This window comes from Cavia porcellus, unplaced genomic scaffold, assembly GCF_034190915.1.
Source record: "Cavia porcellus strain 051 isolate PalLab524CR breed Dunkin Hartley unplaced genomic scaffold, mCavPor4.1 scaffold_16, whole genome shotgun sequence".
In the NCBI taxonomy this organism is placed as follows: domain Eukaryota; kingdom Metazoa; phylum Chordata; class Mammalia; order Rodentia; family Caviidae; genus Cavia; species Cavia porcellus.
The window spans coordinates 69,605,084-69,621,458 of NW_026947499.1; the positions used below are offsets into that span (position 1 = coordinate 69,605,084).

At 33.8% G+C, this 16,375-nt stretch overlaps 1 long non-coding RNA gene across 1 annotated transcript in view; it reads left to right on the forward strand.

The window, feature by feature from the left end:
* LOC134470813 (uncharacterized) overlaps nt 1-16,375 on the forward strand; it is a 48,555-nt gene that overhangs the window by 17,933 nt on the left and 14,247 nt on the right. Inside the window, exon 2 of the long non-coding RNA XR_010039975.1 lies at nt 7,827-7,900. This is a non-coding gene — a long non-coding RNA (uncharacterized LOC134470813). The remainder of the gene's footprint in view (nt 1-7,826; nt 7,901-16,375) is intronic.

The following is a 16,375-nucleotide window of genomic DNA, read 5'->3' on the forward strand; positions in this document are numbered from 1 at the left end:
TGTAACTAAAATATTCTTAATTAATTAAATATAATTAGATTATAACTTTGGAAAGTTCAGTAATAAGCAATATTTTTACCCTCCATCTAATTTTTAAAAATTGTTATGCATTCATTTTTATTTCACATGATAATTTATTATTGATAATTCAACACTTATAGAAATAATTTTAGAATATAGTACTACCAGAAAACCTGACCAGAAATTTCATTGTAATGAATTTAATCAATCTTTCTTGTCACGTCAATGAACATATTTGTTTTCTTTGCCTCTACTGAGAAAATAATAAAGCATGGCTTTTAAGATGTCGATGTAACTTCATGTTTTTAACAGCTGCCTTACTAATGCCAAACAGAACAATATATTAGACTTAATTAGCTCAATTAATTAAACAATAAATATATATTGAGATTTAAATTTCTTACAATATGCATATCCCTTCTAGAGATGGAAATCCAGTGGATGACTAAAAAGGATAAAATATTTCTCTTATGATTATAAATGATATTTTATTAATTTATGGTGGTGATAAAAATCTATATATTAAATTGGCATATGCTCATTTTATACATTTAATGTGAAATGTTACAGATAGTGAAGGAAAATGATTTTCAGTGTCAAAATTAATATAATTTAAGAATAAAGGTCATTAAATTAGAAGTGATTTATCATATCTGTCCTATAGGAATGATGAAAAAAACACATATACTTCTGAATGCTTATATGGGACATGTACCAATTCTCCACATGAATGTCATCTTTATATATGCAAATATCTACTATTGAAATTGCTTTTTTAATCAAAGGGCTTAACAAAATTCCATAACTGTCCCAAACTATACAATATGGATATAATATTTATTATAATGTTCCTTCATAATTCAGTATAGTAGTATACTTTGTGACCCTCTAACTAACTATGTGAGATTAGACTTCTAGTGAAGTGAAAAAGCTCATCTGGCTGACATTTCTAATTACTGAAGAGTTGGAACACATGTTACAGTTATCCCAGGGAGAGTGTCCTGGCTGTGTGACAGCCTGGTGAAAAAGCAGAAGGGGAAATGTTGTGTGTGTGAAAAGCAAGTTTGTGGACGACCTCAGCTCATCACTGTGTGAGGCTGATCCTGCTCTGTGATGCCAGCCTGGATCTGCATCTGAGCACATGTATGCCTTGGTGCAATGTCTTTTGCTGAGCTCCTACATGTTCCACTGTACCATCACTACCATGCTGAGGATCACATTTCCAGCAAAGTGACTTTTGGGTCACATAATGTGAATATTTTGTAGATAAGGTAAATGAAACAAAGTAAAAATTAAATGCATTTTACGTGACACATACTTTTAAATAAAATTAATTAATGAATCAATGATTCCAATTAATGATCAAGTACAGAATGCTGGTTATGATAGTCCTCCAGGTTCAAGTGTGTACACACCTTCTGTATTCTTATAAATTTAAATGAATATTATGGCGTATAAATTTATTATTCCATAATATTATCTCATTATAATAATAGTGTGTTAAGGCATTCTGACACAACTGAATTCCCTCTAGGCTCCATGTACTTAATTTTCAGTATTGGTTTAGCAAATAGATGCAGAAATAATTCTGGAAAAATTTCCTAAACAAAGGGCATTAAGTGGAAAAATATGGTAGACTATTGCGCAGCATCTGTTCAAAATTGCATTTTAATTCATCAGAGAAAAATTTAGTTGTATGAAAGCAAACTAAATTGAAATTGTAGAGAGAATTTGGTTGAAGAAAATAATGCTAGCACAGTATGCAAATGCAACCGTCAAATGGCAAGTAATGGTGTGGAAAGTAAGTTATTAAATAACTCTTGTTAAAAACCAAATTTAATAATGAGCTTGCTGAAGACATGTGCAACTTCCTTAAATAACATGTATTAAAATTTATATTTAACAATATTAACAAAATAACACCTGAAACTCTACTGAGAAAATGATTATGACATGCAAGGTACTAATCTTTACAGTACTAATGTATAATCTTACATAATTGCCTTTGCCTTCTAAATATCCACCTAATTTTTTAATAATTTATGACCAAAAGGAAGGGTACTTTGACAGAATTTATTTTTATACTTTGTAAACAGAATGATGAAACACAGGTCTTCAGCCAAGACTCTCAATTTATGTAGAGAATGATATCTGTTTAGTTGGAATTTCTCAGTTTCTAAATTGATATTAGGAAGGTCATATGTGGATATTTCAGCACGAACAACAGGTAAAAATTACTATTTCCCCTAATGTTTAGTTTAATATTAACAATATATTTATCCTGACGCAATGGTTATTTGGTGGTGTACAATCATCAGTTACTTAGTTCCTATGAAAATCAACAAGGAACTATTTTCAAGCTTCTTGCAAAGAAGCCAATGCACCATTCTTACCATTCAATCACATAAGCGTTTTGCAAACAGAAATTTTATCATTCACTTGGTTAAGTTTACTGACCAGTTGGTTATGATATTAGGACATCATTAAGATAGTAATTTATTGCAAATTTCCATAAATATTATTCACTATGTCAGAAAATGTACGAAGAATTTGGCATTTAATCTGATGGCATGAAATTGCATTGTATTGTTAGTCTAATCTTAATGAAACTGACAAACTATTCTGAATGAAATGCTGTGAAAGAATGGCTTCATATATCTTATTTTATTTTATTTTATTTATATCTGATTTTACCTAGGCACTGAAACTTGAGAGTTGTAAAATAAAACATAATATTATTTATACTTTCTGCAATACTTTTATATTAAGGGCAAATGTGATAAGTACAAGAAACAGTTGACATTAAAGTGTTTTCTTCTTATTATCCTTTTTCTTACCAACTCTGGCCTAACTTAGACCGCATTTCTTCTCTTCTCTGTGATCATTATTGGTTGCAAAATGCATAACTAGATGAGGAATCACAAGTCATTTGGAAAACCGTAAGGGCTGAATTCACAAAGTATAAAATTTTGGCTTATTTCAGATTTAAATATAGAGTGAACAATGAGATTTCTGGAAAGCACCCTGGAACACCTAGTTTAAAGGCTGCCAAGAGTCAATTAGTAAACCATAATTTACAAGGCATTGGAGCATAAAATTCAACCCTAGTCAAGTGAAATAAAATGAGCGATCTCTCTCCTGAGGACACTTACTCCCTCAGGATGGTGGGGGATCACAGCCTTCTCATAAAATTTATGGCACAATGACGTTATAAAGAATCACCTCCTTAATTAACCTCTGATGTGATTAAATATATATGCTTTAAAGGTTATACAGTTTTCTACCTGCCACAAAGAGAACTGGCCCTTACTCACACATACACATACAACGTGTGGAATGAAGCAAACAAAGCTGCAAAAGGGAATGAGAAGTGAATATGAAATTATTGCTGGAATTAGTGGTTAATTTACCAAAAAGAAAATGAAAATGAAATATGAAATATTCAGCTACTAAAAACAAGTCTGTTGTCATAAAGTAGAAAAAACAACTGAACAGAAATACTTATTTTCTTTTCTAATGTGTGCTTCTCACCTCAGAATTTAATCTTATATTCTTTCACTTACAGTTTGTCATTCACAGGAAACTACTGAGTGAGATGCGAATGCTTCCATGTAGCCTTTCGATTTTATACTATTTATAAAATTGCATGAGAGCCCTGAAAAATTCATGCACATTAATAATCATATTTTTAACTCTTTACCCCTTTGATTCATTATATCAGAAAATCAAGTTATAAAAATAGATGAGAATGATTCATGATGAGAAATGCAAATACCAGGGTGAAACAGAGAAACTAACTTGGGATTTCTGATTTCCAGAAATGTAAGGTTATAAAGTTGTGCTCCGTTAAATCACTATGATTTTGGCGGGTTACAGCAGCAGTAGGGGAGTAGTGTAGGGTGAAAGTCAACGAAGGCAAGAGAAGAAGCAAGTCAAATCAGTGAAGTAACATCAGATGCAAGGCCAGATTTCAAAAGGAGGAATCTAGAGAGAGAAAAAGTTACAGACAATGTGAAACAAAAGAAATAGGGTCCAGATAAATAAAGAAATATATTACGTATATGAACTAAAAAAGAAATTTTAATATTTCAGTTCCTGTCAAATTTTATATGTTTACTATAATCCTGACAAAGATTTCAAAAAATACTTAATTGATAAAATGCACCTAAAATGCTCTATAAATTATAAAGGCTTTAAAGTAGTTAACATAATCTTAAAAAATGTTTATACTTTCAGATCTTTAGATTTATTGTAAAAGCATAATAGATGAGACAAAAGTATTAAAATGGTGATGAGAATAAAATACAGCATAAAAATAACATGATTACATGATTTTTAAGTCTTCAAAGTATTTTGGTGAATAAATGACAGTCTTTTCAATAAAGTACGATAGAGAAACTAAACATTTTTATTGGAAAGAACAGAAATATTGTCTCCATTTCTTAAAACATTCAAAATCAGTCCCCCAAATTTGACAACCAATACCACAATGCTTTTATAAAATTAGAAATATATTAATATAATAGGGAAATGCTAAGACTTTCATGTCTTTGTGAGGTAGTGGTTTTGCTTGAGCATGGACCAGACTACTAACACTGATGAAAACTTCCAATACTATGAGGAAAAACAAACTTCTCTCTCTTTCCTTCAGTTCTTTCTTTCTTAATGTATTGCAATTTTAGAATTAAATTTATGATCTACTTCAGCTATGTTTTTGTCACCAATCTGACAGGGGTTAAATTTTGCACACCAGTGATACCATCATAATTGCTTATAAAGCAATCTTTCCCAAATAATTATGTTAAGGTTTCAGTATATTTTGGGGAGCTGAAAAATCAATTTCCCTACGGCCTACTGTAGCATGTATGACTCATTCCACATATCCGCGGTTCTTCTACATGGGCTTTATCTCACATCAGAAGGAAAAACACCCTTACACTGAAGAGTTATGAAATGCCACAAGAGTCCCATAGTGTTTCCTTCTCCATGAAAAATGATTTATTATGAAAATCATCCGCATGTTTTCATAGTTTAAAGGCACACACACCATAGTGAATTTCTGTTTAACATTATAGGCTTAGCATTTATATCCTTTGTGAAGGAAAAGACTGCTTCAAGCTAATTTGCATAGTATTATTTAAAATTTAATTTTTTCATACTTAGACATATTTAGGTTGAACTTTACTTATGCACTTTGTTTTTTATAAATGTGCTAAATTGTTGTATTAATCCTCTTATTGGCTTGTAATAAACACACATTTTTCTCCATAACTCATCCACCCACTTGTGAACTACGTAGATTTCACATTTACAAATTTAAATGTGTTCTTCTTAAATTACTTCAATGATTACATTAGCGCTTTTCCTTTAGATTTTATTGTAAAAATATCACTTTCAAAAAGCACTCATAAAAATTGACAATAGAAAAAACTTAAATAATAAAATGAAAATATAAAAATATTAATTTATAGTTTAATTTTGTTTGTAAGAATTATAGTTTACAAATTTTGTTAAACACTTTATTGTAATAGGCTGCTGATTGTTTAAATGTTAGGAACATCTCTGAAACAATTTAACAGATTAGTCAAGTTACTAACAATTTAGCAGATTATTTACTGTTAATTTGGAGGAGAATAGGCACATGTTTGATTCTGTATTGGTCATTACTTTTGGTTACTAAAACGTATTCTTAAAGTGATGTGATACATATAATAATGAATATCATTGATTATATAATGTGCTCTGCTATAAGTATATTTTTATATGTAGCAAATGATACCTTATTTTGACAAGGTATAATGTAAATACTAGGGAGATAGATTAATTAAATCGAAAGATTAACATTAATTATGTAGTGAACTTTAAAAAATGTTTTAAATAGTAATGAATATTAACATTAAAGAAATTGAAGTATTTTACTATGTACAAAAAGAATATAAATATAAAAATAGTGCTTAAAATGCAATATGAAGAACACAGTTACTTATGGAAAATAATATAGGTGTTTCTCAAAAGTCATAAATAGAATTACCATATGATCTTATGATTCTATTTCTGAGTATACATCCAAGGGAATTAAAATTGAGCACTTGAATAGTGTTTTCTCTTTCATGTTCATTATAATTATAGCTTCATTCATATTAGCTAAGATGAAAGCAATGTTAATTACCATTAATAGAAAAATGGATAAAGAAAATGTGTGTTATGTTTTATATCTAAAATGTTCACCCAAACTCATGTATGTATGGAGGATACTTGCCTCATAGGTGCATTATATTCAGTGATAAATTCACCTGCTAATCAATTCAGTACTTCAGTGTGCTATTAGGAATTATCCTTGGCTTGGATATGAGTTAATGGGGAGTGACCCTGCATGGCCTATTCTTCCTAGATCTCCTCTTTTTTCCCTCTCTGCTTTCTGACCACCATGAGCTGCCCTCATTTTCCTTCCTCCATACCTACCTGCCATCCTTTTGCATTGCAGACAGACAAACATGCTGAAATTGTGAGCCAAAATAAATTTTACTTCCTTAAAATTGTGTACATTGGGATATTTTTGTCACAGAGATAGGAAAATAATTAAGATACATTTTTGGAATCACCAATGAACCTTTGTTGTGACTGTGTCTGACTGTGTACACTGTAAGCCTTTGAGTTCTTTATTTGAGCCAGCCAGAGAAACCATAGGGTGTTATAAGCTTAACCTGATGAGAGATTCTGTTAAAGACCAGAATACTAGAATGCTAATAGAAATGCAAGCAGTAAAGGTCAAGGTTAAGAAGTTTCACTGGGAAATAAAGACTCCACTGGCCTTGTACTAGAAATTATGCGTGTTATACTCTTGCAGAAAGTTTGTCTTCTTTTTGTCTATGTCTTGAGACATTATGGAAGACTGAGTTGAAAAAGGTGCATTAATTTATCTGTAGAAGAAAACTTCAAGGTAAACCAACCCTCTGATTGTGGCATAGTTACTGCTAACAACTTTAGCCAGATTCATAGCGAGAATCTAAAGCAAACGCCGCACAGAATAATCTAAAAATTCTTATGTTGATCAGAAAGGAAGGCTCTAGAAAGCTATATTAGAGAATTTCTTGGTTGTTTAAAACATGAGCAAAAAAAAAATTGCTTTGTGTCAAAACAATAGAAAAGATAACGAGACCATTTCAGAAATCATCAAAATTTTTCTCATGGAAGGCTTGAAAGTATGAAACTATAAAGCTTTCACTTAGAAGAGTTTCTCTAGTCTCCATATGTGAAAAGAACAGTTTAGAGCATTGTTTTCTGGGACTACTTGACAGGGCTCAGCCATTCAGGCGCTCAGAGGCCTTTGCAGCCATGATGCAAGGAGGTATACCTATTACTTGAACTGGTTACATATTTTGGTATCATCAAAATGATTCTGCTTTCATGGAGTTGTTGAAAGCATGACTTATAGGATCATAGAGACTTCCAACCAGATTACAGGTGCCTGGGAGGCCAGGTTGTATGTTCCTGCAAGTACAGTGGTTGAAGTTATGACAGTTAATTTGAAAATGCAGTAAGTTGAAGATGCATAGAATATGGATCACATCAAGAAGTGTAAAGAAATGCTGCAGCCGAAGACTTTTGGAACACAAATCTTGTCACTATTGCCCTTGAATGCTGGAAAGGAAGCTACAGGATTTAATATTTGTTCTCCTATGTGTCAGTCTCATTTTAGTCTAATTTCTTTCTATTCCCCACGTTTCTGTCTTTTGAAATGGAGACATTTATTCACTGCCAATATTTGTTTGATGTGTTTAACTTTATTTTTACATTTTTAACAGGACTCAAAGAAAAAAGTTTGTCTTGAATCTCAGAGGAAAATTCGGACTTTAATTTTTCAGCAATATCAGAACAGGTAAAATTTTGGCAACTTATATAGATGCACTAAATGCATTTTTCAAACAAGGTAGTTAGAAACCTTTTGGAATGTTTTGGTTTAGATCTAAAGTCTGCCCCTGCATTCACATGGATTTGGAAGGTAATTGGACTATGGAGGGATTACACTTTTCAGTGGATTCAGCAACTAATGTGTTTAGTAGCTGAAATTGCTACTTTTATTAGAGTTTACTACTTTAGCCCAGACAATAGAGCTGTCGTGATCAATTGATCTTCCTGGTATGTTGTTCCATATATCCTATGGACTGTAAACAAAAGTACAGCCCAGGATCAAAGCACTAAGTAATAGGCCAAACAGGCCACAATGTTCATCATTAATGAAGAGTTAGGATCCTGGGACAGACTGAAAGGTGCAAGGGCAGATATACCTAGAAAATGTTTCTGCAGAGTAGTCATTACCTAAAGAGGTCTCCATGCTAGTAATAAAACTACCTGATATAAGCAATTTACAAACAAACAAAAACAAAAAAATATGAAAGCAGCAAAATAAAGTCCAATCCAAAATGTCCAATTTAGCCATAACATGTCCAGAGGTCAGTGAGGTTAGAAGAAATTAGAAGCCATACAGCAGAAATTTCTGAAATGGTAGTACTGAAAATAATAAATCAATAAATACCTAGAGAAAACCAAACAGAAATAATTACATAGATATCCAAAGAGATGATGACTATAATGAAACAAATGTTTAGTGACTTGACAGTGGCTATAGATTTAAAAAAAAAAAAAACACACAGAGGTAAGTTGGAAAGTCATGATAAGCCAGCCATGGTAGTTCATGCTTGTAAACCTAGCACTAGGGAGGCTGAGGATGGAAGACCACTGTGAGTTTGCATTTCAGAAGTGAGTTGAATGCCACTCTGCACTATATAGCAAGACCTTACCTCTAAAAAACCCCAATAAATTATAAAGTCATTGAAATCACAAATGCCTAAATCACAAAAGAACTCATTCCAGAAAACATATTCAGGCCGATATCAGGAAATGAAAAGTATACACAACAGAAGTAACCAAAATGAACACAGAACATCACATCTAGAAGACAGGTTTTCTGTTAGTGATATCAAATGAATGCATTCTTACAGATAGCAGGGCCACACAAATTGTGGTGGTGCACACCTGTAATCCCACCATTCAGGAGGTAAAGCAGGAGGATCACAATGAGTTCAAGGTCAGGCTGGGATACATAGTGAGTTCAAGGCCAGTCTAAACTACAAAGCAAGGTTCTGTCTCAAACATGTTACAAAACAAAACAAACAACCAAAAAGCAAAGGGACGTGTTACCCATTAGCTGCTGTACAATGCAAAGAGTAAGATTAATTGTAATCAATGAAAAAGCAGAAGGTAGCACAAATAGAATGCATGTTAAACATTCTGGAATGGAATTCATGTTAAATATTCTGACTATGAAACAAACCAAGAATACCATTAAAACTGATAGCAATAGAAGAAATATTTGGGATTGACGGCTGTGTTTATTACTTAGTGGTGACAACAACATGAATATCATGTTTATTGTATGAAGTTTCACATACATCAATAAAAATGAAATAGGATGATACTGAACTTAAAAAATGAATGTAAAAGATTGAAAGGACAAAAACTTTAAACATCATCATGAAATTTGGATTTTTATTTTATCTTTAAATTAACGTATAAGCTATAAAAATGAATCAAATGAAAATATGTTGAAGATAGTATTGCAAAATATAAATTTAGAGATAAATGTAATGTAAATTGGGTGATAAAAAATCACTATAATTGACTTAATTTCTCTCATTGCTGAGACAAAATGACTGATGTCCAAAATGAGGGAAGGAAATATTTATTTAACTTATAGTTTTTGGAGATTTCAGTCTATATTTGGGTGGCTCTAAGGCTGCGTGGTGTGGCTAAGGGACAGTCAGTAATGGTGTCCACAGGTGATAAGAACTAAAGGCCAAAATGGAAAAAGCATGCTTCCTTCACTCCCTTATATTGCATGCAGATTACCCATCCCTGGGTTGCTGTAGCACCGATCCAAATGCCAGGCATGAACCAATCACAAATGCTAGACTCAGCAACCCAAGAACAGCCCACCTTCCATGACTACACGAGGCTTTGGAGGGATATTAAACAAAACACAACATTCCAGCCCTGGCTCCCAAATGCTCATGTATATCCATTATGCAAAAGAAATTTAATCCATTTCCAAGAGTTGTCAAAGTCTTAACAGTTTCAGCATTGTTAAAAAGTTCAAGTTCCAAGTCTTCACCAAGATCTAAGGCAAACTCTGCTGTAACCCCTGTTAAATGAAAACAAAGTTAAATGCTTCCAGCATTCAAAGGGACAAGGTAAATAATACCATTCCAAAGGGTGCAAACAGAGGGATACAAAAGAAGGGAACCAAAGAAATTCCAAAATCCAGCAGATAAAACATGAAGTCCTGGAGTTCCCTGCTCACTGTCTGAAGCAATCTGGTTGTGAGTTCCAAAAAGCTTGAATGAATGCACCCCGATGGCACTTATGGTAGTTGTAGCTCCCATGCCTTCTCTCTTAGGCCTGCTTTGCTTAGTCCTTGTAACTTTCCTTCGTTGATCCACATTCCTAGATGTTTTCCAAACTTCTGGGGTTTCCACTAACCCTTTGGCTTCACACTCACAGCTTCACACACTGCCCTCTCATTGGCACACTACCTGGCCTCTCAGGTCTTCTGAAATTGGGGTGAAAGCAGCCTTAATTTCAGAACTCTGGCACTGTGCATGTACCTGCAACCACTGCCACGTGGAGATACCAAGTTTCACTGACAGATGGAGCACTAGCCAGGCATACCTTTGTCTTGGCTTAGGGGTTGAGAGCCTGGATCACTGAGCACTCAGAATCTGATTGTGAGGAACAGATTTCCTATGCCACCACCATTTTGGAATCTCCTGTGGCCTTGGCTGGAACATATTGTTGTGTGGCTTTCTCCTCAAACCAGTCTTTCACTTTTGAAGTTTGAGGTTACAAATCATGTGGACCCTCTGCTTTCCATGATGCTCTCGTGTCATCTTTTTATTTCTGTGTTCTATCTCAGCAATCGAGATGTCAAATCTATCTTTATAGTCCACAGTTTTACTGGAACTTCCTTTCTTGTAAAACTTACATTTTAAATCATCCTGATGGACTCTTTGTTCTTGATTTGCAACATAAATCTGGCTGAAAATGCCCAACAATAGCCATGCCACCACCTCAACATCTGACTGCCTTGAATATTTTTCTGCCTGATAAATTAAGCCACCATCCTTAATCTCAGTCTCAAGCAATGTCTTTGGACATGAGCAAAATGAAGATGAGCTTTTTGCCAGGCCATAATTCACATCAGCTGGAGGTCAACAACCAGTGTAGTTCTGCTTTCTGGCAGAAACCTCCCCAGCCTGAACTTAACTGGTTTTACAGTCTTCTGAGCTCTGACCAGAATCTCATATACAGAACAGCCTAAGTTGTTCCAGCTCTAGTCCTTCAGGCAACATCTCCAAATCTTTACAAACTATTCCCAGGAGCCATTCCCAAAGGCTATTGAACCACACGGTCAATTACAGTCACAGAAACAACCCCTTTCCACTGGTACCAAATTATGTCTTGCTTAATTTTCTGTAATTGCTGAGACAAAATAGGGAAAGAAAGATTTATTTAGCTTACAGTTTTTGAAGGTTTTAGTCCATAATTTGGCTAGCTCTAAGGCAGGATGGCATGGCTAAGGGGTGCCATTCATGGTAGCCACAAGTGGCAGGAGCTAAAGGGTAAAAGAGTAAAATCACTTCTCCTTTCCTTTCTTATATTGTATGCATGTTACCTGCTCTTGGTTGAGTGTAGCACTCACATCATGAACCCCAAGCTCTAGACAATTAGCCAATCACAAATGCTAGACTCAAATACCTAGAAAGGCCTACCTTCTCAGACCATGTGAGGGGTACGGGAGAAATTTTTAAAATTGCATCAATAATACAAAAGAAAATAAAAACAATAAGGCTAGAAAGCATATTGGGATTAGAAGCAAATATTTTTTAAAAATTATATCAGAATTAATCTATTTAATGAATAATCAATATGAAGTCAACTTCCAAAAGTTTAGGAGAACTTGCAGATTCTCATTTGTTTTAGTTACTTCTTTCCTTGCTGAGACAAAATACTCAATACCCAAATTTGAAGGGGGAAAGGTTTATCGTGGTTCACAGTCCATAGTTGGCTGGTTCCAAGGCAGCTTGGCAGAGGGGCATCGCAGAGAAGTAATAGTTCATGGCAGGCAAAAGGCAGCAAAAGCAGCAAGTAACATTAGAATATTCTTTCTTTCTCTTTGTGTTCTCTCTGGGCCACCCCACATCCACCAGTAGAGTGGCTAGCACTCATACCTCGAACCATGCCAAACCATCACACACCCTAAATTCGAGTATCACACACTCCACATCCAGCTATGAAAGCCCCACCTAGGACCACATGAAGCTTTGGGGAACATCTACACACAAGACAAAGCATCATTGTTCTTGTATATTTAAACATGGCAATTCCAGAACTCAAGTTCCTCATTCCTTCTCTATCATTAGTCCATGTAATATGTCTGTCAGAGTCATTCTCACTGAAATTATATCTACACACTTCATAGGACCACTGGAAGGTTCTCAGCTGGGACAAGTAATCCTGAAGAAAAACTTGCTCTTCTCAAGATGTCCCATGTATTCTGTCACTTTTCCTAGACTACTAGTTGGCAAAATTGCTGTAAATGACCACATTCTTATGGTTTTAAACAGTGTTAACTTCATTTTCCCTTCATAATGATGTAATTATGTCATTGCAACTTAAAATAACCATAAACAAGATGTAAGTGAATAATCAGGATAGATGCAGAAAACAGATGTAGCAACTGGGAGAATATGTCCAAGGAAAGTTGCTAAGTATCTTAGCCAGGAGGTTGGGTGCAATACTACACTGTAAAGTGTAACATTTTTTGATATAATGCATCACTTCATAACTCAGAATTTATCATTCTGTAAAGGTATCTAAGATCTTCTAAAATACTTTTGAAGTGTGTTCCTACAGCTTTTAGTGGAATTTCAGAATAGCAGAGAGTAGATGTGAATGCTCAACAACAGAAGTAGGGTGGAAAGCAATATTGTTATGGGAATCAAAAGACAACTGTTGATCGGAATAATAAATACACTCAGTAGCACAATGCCTGCCTGGAAAATTTTAGGTCATCAGTTTGATTTCTGGTACAGAAAGAAAGAACGAAAGGAAGAAAGAAAGATGAAAGAAAGAAAGAGAAAAGAAAGAAAGAAGAGAAAGAAAAGGAAAGAAAGAAAGAAAGAGAAAGAAAAAGAAAGAAAGAAAGAAAGAAAGAAAGAAAGAAAGAAAGAAAGAAAGAGAAAGAAAGAAAGAAAGAAAGAAAGAAAAGAAAGAAAGAAAGGACATCCTGGATGACAGAGTAAGGTGTCTTTGGAGGGAAAATAAATGAACTTCCAGTAAGAAAACTGTATGTCTTTATGACTTATATAGTTACCCCCCCCCCCTCCACACACACACATGAATGCACGTCTTTGGGAAAAATAAGGCTCCGGTAAAGAATAGAAAACATCTGCAATGATTCACTTTTCTATGGAGTAAAAACTTTGATATTTAGCCCAACTCATGGAAAATGCCAACACTGCTCACCCCTTTCAGATCCTAACATTAGGCCATAAACAATGAGAAATACAAAATCTCAAAATTAAAGAGTATATGAAGAGTTTCTCTAGTACCAATCCATTCATTCACAGGTAAGTACCTTCCAAAAATTCTCATCTTCTCTAGAGGAGAAGGTAGGCTACTGTACTATGAATCAAATACTAGCTCGAATTGTGACTTTGTTTCCAGATATTTTACCTTTACTAGAATAGATGAGCACAGTCTGAAATTTGACATATTGCTACTGATAGGGAGGACATTTTCCTTCATTTCTCATCTATAAGGAGAATCAAAAGATTTAGTATTCAGCTGGGACTTTCAGCAGTAAAGATTTATTACCCTACTTGAGGATGATTCTGGAAGTGTTTCAAAAATCTGTAACACTCAAGAATATCATCTTCAAAAAGTAAATCTGCAGCCCAGAAAGTAACTGTGGCCTTAGTAGGACCCTAAATATGTACCACGTTCTGGAACACCACTCTCACTGAACTAGTGATGTAGAAAACTGCCAACTGCCAATTTTAAGTGTACCTCAAGCAAAAAGGGGACTGAGCTGATTACTGAAGCAGTAAGCACCCGCTTTCCTGCTAACCAATCATAGGACCTCGCACAATTTGGTGCTCCTATGCAATCTGTAATTCATAAGAAATCTCAAGGAATTTTCTGGCAAACCTCTAACAGGAAAGTACCACGTAACCTTAATGATTCCTGTAATAGAATTAATGTTTGTTCAAAAGTAGGTCTTGCTATATTATTCCTCTAAACTAAGATTCTCACCAAGCATATAAAATGATAAATAATTAGGAATGGACATTTAAACATGTGTATTGTTTGATTTACAAAGTAGGAGGTGAAACAATAATCCACTGTAGGATGAAAATTTTATAAACATGGTTTCACTTACATACATAGAGAAAGGATAAGTATATTAGATAATTATTTGGTCTAGGATCCATACTACCTACTTTGACTGTACTTTCTACTTTGATTGTACTTTCATATTTGATGCTTCATACACTTAAGACCTTAAATGACACCTTATGCCAGAAAAGGAGCAAGAAAAGCTCCAGTACGATTGTTTCAATATTTTGGTGTAGAATGATAAATATACAGCTTCAGTCACTGAATGTCTCCACCCTTAATATGTTTTTTACATATTTTAATGAACATGCATTTGAACATTAGCAGATTGTTTTGAGAAATATGGTTGAAATTAATAATACCTATATATAATACTAAATTAGCTAATCATCAAGACTCGAGACAAGATGACTAAAGATAATGTCACATATTCACATATATGAATATATATATATATATATATATATATATATATATGGAAGAACAAAATGTACACAATTTAATTCCATATCAATAATCTCTAAAGGGCACTCTTCACATAAGTGTTTCTTAATAACAAGGTACACAAAGTGACTTTACCAGGCAATATCAGTTCTTAGTTGTTCAGTGTTTGCAAATAGGTTCATTAATAATATAATAATTATGGTAAAAATAGAGTACATATGTGGACTCAACACTGCCCCCTATCTCTTATCTAAGACAAGCTATATTCTGATAAAGTTCATTGCCTGGCCAACTAGTGGCAGTTAAGTGATGTGAGGGGCAATATCTTTAACAGATAACATTAGTGTTTCATTCATTTTTCCATAATTCATTTTAGTGTCTCTCCAGTTAGTTTCCTAGCTATGGTATAATTTTTAACCTTCACAGTGAAGAAAACCTAAAAGTCCAAGGACTCATTACAGTTGGAGCAATCTTCCACCAGATAGATTCTAGAATAGTAGGTTTTCATATTACATAAGCTTTGAGCAATTTTTTTTACACATCACATATCTTTATAAGACCTTTGTGGTCTATTGACTACTGTTCAAATCATGATAAACATTTATCTACTCAACAAAATTATTTATTTTGGTTGTAAAAAGTCAGGAGTATTTCTTGCAGTTTTTAAACATATATACGCAATTAATTATTATCTGTAATCACCCCAATATGCAACAGTACATCAGAACTCTTTTCTGAAAACTGTGATTTATACCTTCATAATCAAATTGGTCCAATCTCTGTGCCAGCTATTCTCTCCAGACCTTGGTAAATGGGTTCTAATCACAACCTCTCTTAAGTCAAATATTTAAGATTCCATATATGAGAGAGATGACGCAGTACAGCTATTTTTCATACCTGATTAATATACTTAGAATAAAGATCTCCATTTCCACCCATGTTACTTCAAATAATAGGGTTTTTTCCTAAGTTGATTGTTAGAATTTAAATGTATACAATAATCATATTCTCATAGGAAACTTGCACATGATAAATCTTGATTCTCTTTTGTCCCAGTCCTTTCCTCTATCTTCAACCTTTCTTTCCCTCCCTATTTACAAAGCTTTGTTTCTTTTATATCTTTTTTTTTTTAATCTTTTTTGAGACGGGGTCTCACTATGCACTTCAGGCTGGCCTTGAGCTCACTTTGTAGCGCAGGCTGGTCTCGAACTCACAATGATTCTCCCACCTCAGCCTCCTGAGTGCTGGGATTACAGGCGTGAGCCACCACGCCCAGCTTATATCCTTATTTTTAATACATTTTCTTTTTCTTCTCTCTTCCATTCTTCTTTCCTTTTTTTTTTTTTTTTTTTTTTTTTTTTTTTGGTTGAAAAATTTCTATTTCACAATACCTATTAAACACTTTGGCCTTTACACTTTTGATTTCTCACACCATAGAAACAATATTTATGCA